The sequence below is a fragment of the Cnephaeus nilssonii genome (assembly GCF_951640355.1).
Source record: "Cnephaeus nilssonii genome assembly, chromosome: X".
NCBI classification, from domain to species: Eukaryota; Metazoa; Chordata; class Mammalia; order Chiroptera; family Vespertilionidae; genus Cnephaeus; species Cnephaeus nilssonii.
In genome coordinates, this window is record NC_137071.1 from 38,357,582 (window position 1) to 38,366,099 (window position 8,518).

An 8,518-nucleotide genomic window follows, 5' to 3' on the forward strand; every position below is an offset into this window, starting at 1 on the left:
GGGGACTCCGGGTGCTCCCGGACCTCAGCCCTAGACCCGGCCGGCATCTGGAGAGAGTGGACGGACACTTCTGGACCTGTCAACAGAATCTGTGAGGTAGGGGCCCTGTCAGTTCAGCCCACTCCAAGTGAGTAGAAGGGGGAGCTTGATAACCTCCCTGGAGGCCATAGAGCTTCCTCAGGCAAATTAATCAGGAATCAAGAAACTCTGAGTAAATATCTGGTAGAAGTAAAAAACTTGGACTAGCTAGTATATAAATGTGGGACTCTGTATTTGTTATCTCTTTGTATTGTTTAGTTTGTTTAGAGATAGGGCGGACCTGCTATGATGGTCTGCAAACGTCTTAAGCAGTGCTACTGAGTTATTTTTCTCAGAGATGTTTGCTCTCTATCACAGTGGGAGGGAATCAGCCCATTTAGCTAATAAAAATTTCTCTCTAATTTTGTATAAATAAGAGTTTCAGTTTGCTCTGATTTGTGAATTTGCTATATTAAATTGAAATTTTAAAGTCCTAAGGTTAATTTAAAGGTATAAATTTGTGATATTTCAAGGAACAAAGAACTTTTATTTATGGCTTTCTTATCTCTTTTGGTGGTCGGAGACTTCCAGGGGCAGGGCTTACAGCTCCACAGGGCGGAGAGATTTATAGGCCCTGTCCCTGCCTGTGACATCATAGTCCAACATGAGCCACCTGAGGTGGAACTAAGGCTGAAGTTATTATTAACTGTCTATAGACCCTGTTAACCGTTTTGTTTGACTTGTTTTCCATTATTTATTAGGATCCTCATAGAGGACATAACATGGTCTTTCCCTTCCTCTCTCATCCTGATTCTAATAGCATCTGTAACTGGATTAAAGATCTTTTCTTTCAGGAGGCCATCCAGGCTTTCAGTTCGAAAGAAATCTCCCCACACACCCTTATCTTCATCTGCTATCTTTCCAGGCTGACTAAGAGTCATTTTTCTCCACAGGTTGGATCTCAGCCTTCGAAAGGGAGGACTACTACAACAGTAGTCTGTAGTTTTCTCTGAAACTCCCACTGTTTCTATTTCTCCCCTCTGTAGGAATTGTCTTCCTCTGACTCACAATCAGAAAGGGAGACAAGCAACTGGACTGGGGGACGGGACTGGGTGGGGAGTGTGGTAGTCGGAGAAATCAAGAGTGGTAAAGGATGAGGATTTAAGATCCTCTGGGAGTCTAGGGGCTTAGAGTAAAAATATATGAGGGAAAACAACGGTTACAGAAAGAAAAAAAGTATCCTTAAATGTAAAAAGCCAGGTTATACAGGATCTCAGACCGCTTGCCTTATTTCCCCTGCTAAGGACAGAGTAAATGGTTAATGCAGAAAAGGGGTGGGGAGTGTCAGCAGTCAATTATGAAGCTGGGAGAGATAGGTTTTTGTTTATTTTTACTGGCTGCAGACCGCTCTGCTGACGTAGGGGTATGGTCCAGGTGTCTTATCAGAACTTCAATAGATTTGTTGCAAGTTTTCTGCAAGCATAATTAATCTAGCTGCCCTGGTGATTTAAAACTGGTTTCTAGGCAGACTCATCCCCCAAGAGCCAGATGAAAGAAGGGGATGAGGCGGGCTGGATACCTGAGCTGCCTGCAGTGGCCCTGGAAGAAGCCTCAGCAGCAAGAAAAACTGAGGGTAGCAGACATTTACCTGACACTAGAGCTGCCCCGCTGCTACCCAGTGAGTAATGAGTGTTTTACAACAAGCAGTACAAGACTTAGGCCTTTGGCTTGCTAGCTTCAGCAGTTAAACCAGAAGCCAGTGACTGCTACTAGTCTCCCTGCAGCCCCAGGAATAGTGCAGCAGGCCCGGGATCTGTAAAAGCAGCAGATAGAGCTAGTGAAAGCTCCCTGTTTGCAAATGTACTGAAAGGGTTCAGTACCTGTTGCTGCTGGAAGAGGAGGGGCTGAGATCCCTTTCCAGTGCACTCCCTTGGGAGAGGCCTGGTCCCTGCTCTGCCACAAAGGGGACTGGAGGGAAAACAAGGGGTCTAATACCAAAGCCACTGCCACAGAAGTGTTTTGCAATATGCAAAGCTGTTTCTAACTGCAACTCTGGCTGTTTTGGACTGGCAGCTTAAAGTCAAAGAGCAAAGGAAAGACACTCTCCCTGGACCTGGGAGCCTTCAGGACTTTGAGATTCTCCAAGAGAAGAGTCTGAGTGAGGGATGGCAGAGACCCTGTTGGGTTGGAAGGACCTAAGGCCACATGTTAAGCTCATAAATTATGGCTTTCTAGGCAGATGTCCAAGCCCAGATATGTAAGGGTTAAGCTGCCTGTTTACAGCAAAACAACTTTCTCCCGTGCCAGAATAAAATTTAGGGAAATTAAAAAGTCTGTGTTTGTGGCTAGAAAGAAGAACTGGCCACCATGCACAGCCCTGACAGTGGCCTGCAGAAAACTGTATAATAGATTTAGATGATATCTGCGACTTCATGGACATGACTCCAGAAAGACAAGGACAATTTTGCTTTATGTGGGAAGGTTAAGAATAGACCTTAGTCACCTCCCTAAGATATTTGTATAGCCCTACCATGTGTCATATATGGTAGCAGAAGATTTGGCTACCTAAGGTGGCCACAGTGCCAACATTGTACTTCATTGTGTTAATAATATTGCATTAACCTTACAGATTTGAATGCAGTTGCCAAAAGGGCAGGTGCCCAAATGGGCAAGGAAAATACCCATCTGGTTTTGGTCTCTATTAAAAGACAGTTGGCAGCCTATATACTGTCTTGCAGGCCTGTGTGACCATGCCCATGTCAGGTATGGCACAAACCTCAACTTTAGGAACCGGGGAAGGCCTGTTTGGAACAGAGGGAAGTAGTGAGTACCAGCCTTTTGTTACAGGAATTACAGACCCCGTGAGGTCCTGTGACATGTGAGACCCTGTAAAGCAATAAAGCTCCCTTAGTCCTTTCTCAGAGGGCATGTCACCCCTCCCAGAGACCATATGAAATTTTAAGGACAAGTCAAGTAGGGGGAACCTTACTATAAGGACAGCTATAATTGTCTACTTGAATATAGACACATTTTAAATTCCTCCTTGTCATTTGAAGACAGTTATATTACTCTGAAGAATCCATAGAAAGGACTGACAAGGAAAATCAGAAGATCTCAAAGCAGGTCAGTATATTTTTCTCCTTATACAATTCCTCCGAAATTTGGCAATGCTTAATAAATCATGGCAATACATTTATTTGCATAAATTCAATAAGACCGGTTTCTAATAGTGGTTTTATTGACCGGAAACTTTGACTGGAGTATCATGTTTTAAAGAGCCCTGCCTGAACTCTGAAGACTTGAAGCCAATAAGAGTGCCATGGAGAAAGCCTGGTATCCTGCTTGGTAGCCCTGAAAATGGCTGGTGCTGTAGCATCAGGCCCATACCTTACCATCACTGGCAGTTGGTCAGAGTAGAAGGGGAGCAATAAGGATGCCTCTGCATCCCGGGGGAATCCCCAAGCACTCTAGGCTGCGACAAGTAGGAGGGCTACTGAGATGGGCCTTAAAACCTAGGGCGTGGGCCCAGGTGGAGACACTGCAGGTGAGGGATTCACCTAACTCAGCAGATACTACAGGCAGGCTATACAGCAGCTGGATGGCTTGGCTTCCTAGCCCTACAGGGCACACCAAGATTCAATCATGAAATTCTGGCAAAGGTAGTTAGTTACCATTCTTGTTGTGTTTATGCAAACAATCAGGACAAATTAAATACAATAGGAAAAATTGGTCTTAATCTGGCTCTTTTGATAAACATAGAGGTAATTTTGAGGAGAAAAATTCTATTTCAATAGAGGTCATTAAAACTGAAATGTTTTCTTTCCCTTCCACTAGACAATTTGTTACAGTTTGTCTCTGCCAGGTCACAAGCCCACCTCCTTCTGTGCCCAGGCCTCATCATCCCTGTGACAGACAGCAAGGATCTCTTGGCTCTGAGAGAAAACTTCGTCCCTCCTCAGCATGAAGCAACTACAGAAGAAATTCAACGTCCATTTTCCGTAAAAGAATTCAGAGCCAGAATCCTTGAGGTAATATATTAGGCAGTTAGACAGACATGAGCAGAGCAGGGATGATTGGCCAACTAGCGCTACAGGATGTAACTAAGTCTTTCCACCTATATGTATGTGAGACAAGGGGCATAGGCAAAGAGGTACTCACTCAAAATCTCAGCCCTTAGAAAAGGCCAGTAGCCTATTTGTCCAAAAGACTTGACCCCTTTGCATTTGGGTGACCTACTTTCCGCCAGGCAGTAGCAGCCACAGCTATGCTTATCGATAAAGCAAATAAGTTAACCCTGGGCAGGAACTAATCCTAACTGCCCCACATGAGGTCAAGGCTTTACTCCAGAACACACTGGAGCACTGGATGTCAAACACTCGAGTCAACCAGTTTCAGGCTCTCCGGTGGACAAAACAAAAATCAGTAACAATTTATACTGATAGCAGGTACCCATTTACAATGGCTCACGTACATAGTGCTATTTACAAGATAAGGGGTCTCCACAGAAGGAAGAGTGAACCAGGCCACAGATGAAGCTGCCCGGGAGGCTGCCCTAAAACCAGTGGGGCCTCTACAGATTCTAGTCACTCTTCCAGACCCTTATCTACCCAATCTAGAAAAGCTGAAATCCATAACCAGTCTTTATTCAAGTTCTTATAGGCTTTACAGTCTACCCAGGAAGCAATCCAGAAGCACATCTGAGATTCTCTGCCTGTACCAACTTCTGATCTGGTTCATCCCTTCCACCCTGGTGACTCTGTTTGGGTAAAGAAATTTGCCATCTAAGGACTGACTCCTACCTGGAAAGGACCACCTCCACGGCAGTCAAAGTCAACGGAATCCCAATGTGGCTTCATCACACCTGGCTTAAGACAGCCCAAGAAAAATTGAGAGTCCAGGACTCCTCAGACTCTCTAAAGATTACTCCTGGCCCTCATTCTGGGCCCTTATCTTATAAGCAGGCCCACTAACTTTATTAGGCAGAAAATTAAGATTATAGTCCTCAGGGGTAAATATAACTCCCTCCCTGACAATGACTAAGAGTCAATGATTTGACTCATGTACATAAAACCAGTGGGGAATGAAGCATCCATCTTATATAAAAACTGCTGCTTGAAATTTTAACCCTGCTATTTGGCTTCTGTAAATTCTTGCTTGCTAAGACTACTCCCACTTCAGAGAGGCCATTAAACCTTCCCCAGACAAGGTTATCAGTGCTGGCACCAGGCCAGGCCTCTGGTTGAGCTCTCAAGGCCCAGGATATACAGGCTCTTTAAGAACTTGCAAAAGGGGCCGGAAACACCCCATATTTGGGAGACAAAGAAGGTAAAAACATATAAATAGGGAAAATTCCTGCATGTTGAGGCCCAGAATTTGAGAGACATTTTCCTCTGGACCCGCGCGTAATAAATGTAACTCCATCTTTCTAAGTATTGCTTTGTTCTTCTTCGGTTTTCTGTAACAAGGTAACAACAATTCTCTTAGATTTTTTTTTCTGAAAATTTTTTTATTTCACCTTCAATTTTGAAGAATTTTCATTGACAGAGATTTTCAGGGTGTTTTATTTTTTCCCCCAGCACATTATCCAATTTTATTGTCTTCTAGTTGTCACAGTTCCTTAAGAGAAATTAGCTGTCATTCTTACTTAGAGGGGTGGGGCAAATGAAATATTTATTTTATGTTCAATATTTTTTGGTCTGTATTTGTTCAAATAATTTTCTACATTATTCTCTTTCCTTTCTTTCTGAAACTGAAGTTACATGCATGTTTAACTGCTTGGTACTCTCCTGCAGTTCTGTAATTTTCTCTCTTTACATTCTTTTCAAATCGTGTTTGATTTGCATTGTCACGACTTTAGGTTCACTGATGTTTTCACTGTTGAGCTAATCTACTGTTAATTCTACTGAATGGTTTTCTTTTATATTAAGCTTACTGGACATAATTTACATCCAGTGAAATTCACTTTTCTAATTGCACATGTATATTTGTATTTTTAAATATGTTCTAATTGATTTTAGAGAGACAGGAAAGGAGAGGAAGAATAAAAAGGAGGCCAGTGTGGCTAGATCATGATATGAAGAGGTAGGTGGGCATAGCAGAGTGGTAACAGAAGAGATTGTGCAGATAGAGAAAGGATGCCTTCTGATATTATTTCATTGTCTTTAAATTGGATATAATAATAATAATAATAATAATAATAATATCAGGTCCATCTCTAGAACCTTAGTGCCTAGTACAGAGCTTGGCACAAAGTGAGCACTCAATGAATGTCTTCTTTGTGTTTTTTTGTTTGTTTGTTTGTTTTTTTGCTTGATAGATAAGTCAAAGTGAAGAGCAGAGGAAAGGACCCACTAAACAGTGTCTCCTTTTAAAAATATATATATTTTTATTGATTTTTAGAGAAAGAGGAACACTGATGTGAGAAACATAAATCGGCTATCTCCTGCACAGCCCCTACTGGGGATTAACCTTTTGCACTCGGATTTCGAGTGTGACTCGACACGGTTAGCATTAAATCCCGAGTAGAAGAAAAAAGCAAGCGAGTGCAAAGGGTTAGGCAACCTAGGCATGTACTCTGACCAGGAATCGAACCAGCAACCTTTTGGTACATAGGATGAGGCTCAACCAACTGAGCCACACCAGCCAGGGTGCAGCTACATTACTTTTGACAAATGCACATAATAATGTAATTACCACCATAATAAAGACATAGAAAATTTGCATTATCTCCCAATACTTCTTCATGCCTTGTATGATCAACCTCCAGTCCCTGCACCAATCAGCCAACCATTGCTCTGTTTTAATCTCTATTGTGTTACTTTTCCAGAATATCATGAAAGGGATCATATCCTTCTGAGAATGGCTTATTTCACTAAGAAAAAGACATTTGAGTTTCATTCCTGGTTGCATAATTCAAGAGCTTGCTCCTTTTTATTGCTGTGTATTTATCCAATTGTATGTATGTACTATAGTTGTTCATCCATTTATCAGTTGAAGAACATGTGGTAGTTTCCAGTGTAGACGATTACAACAAAGGTGGCAAGGAATATTTTCATATAGGCTTTTATGTGGACATGTTTTAATTTTACTTGGATTAAGTTGTATGGTAAGTTTATGTGTTATATTGGAAATCAGTAAGCTGAACAGAAGATGCCTTAGTTAGCCAAATTTGGAGTCTTTATTATGCTAGCGGTCTCAGAGGAATGGCCTCCAGAGTCTGAGAAAAGTAACATGGAGGAAGGTTTCCCTTTATGCCGCGCCCCCCAGTTCCTTTGTCTCCTAAATATGGGTTTTCAGACCTTTTGCAGGCTTTTCAAAGAGCCCTCTATGTGTGCTTAGCAGATATCTTGCAGGAAGCTTGTAGCCTTGAGCACAGCACAATTCAGTAGCCTTGAGCACAGCTCAATTTAGATAACTAAAAGACACCTGGCATGGGAGTAACCAGGGATGGACCAGACCAACCCTTATGTCAGCAGAGTGTTTTGAAAGGCCAGATAATTGAGCCTATTTTCCCTATTATTCGAGTAAGCATGTTTACAGAAGCCAAGAATAGCAGAGTTAATTTACAGAACAAAGGACTATCTATGCTTAGCGGAAAATATCAAACAGCAGTTTTTACAACATAAAGGTAACAGGAACAAGATGGAGTGCCTATGCTTCATATGTTAAACTTCGTAAGAAATTGTAAAACTCGGTTTCAAAGTGGTCATACCACTGTGCATTCTTAGCAGCAAAGTATAACAGTTTCATTTGCTCCATATCATTGCCAGTACATGTTATTACTAGGCTTCTGCTTTTATGTCAGACATTTTAAAATGTTTTTTGTTGAGTTTATAGAGAAAGATAGGAAAGGAGAGAGAGAAAGGCATGGATGAGAGAGAAATATCAATGGGCCATCTCCTGCACACCCCCTACTGGGAAGTGAGCCTGCAACCTAGGCATTTGCCCTGACTGGAAATTAAACCAGTGACTTCTTCAGTGCATGGGATGATGCTCAACTAACTGAGCCACACTGGCCAGAGCTATGTCAGACATTTTAAAAGGTGTTTAGTGGCACCTCTTTGTGGTTTTTGTATTATATTTTGTAATTACTAATGATATTGAGCAAATTTTCATTTACTTTTTTGTCATCTATATATCATGTTTGATGAAATAGATATAGTCAAATATTTTTCCTCTTTTAAAATTCAATTGTTCTCTTATATTGAGCTGTGAGAGTTCTTTATATATTTTAGATAAAAGTTCAATGACAGATGTGTGCTTTACAAATATTTTCTTTATATTTATTACTTTGTTTTAATTCTCTTAGTATTTTGCAGACCAGAGGCTTTGAATTTGGAACACACAATTTATTAAAATTTTTTAAAGAATCATGCTTTAACACCATACACAAAAATAAACTCAAAATGGTTAAAGGACTTAAATGTAAGACAGGAAACCATAAAAATCTTAGAAGACTCCATAGGCAGCAAAATATAAGACATATGTCAAAGCAATATCT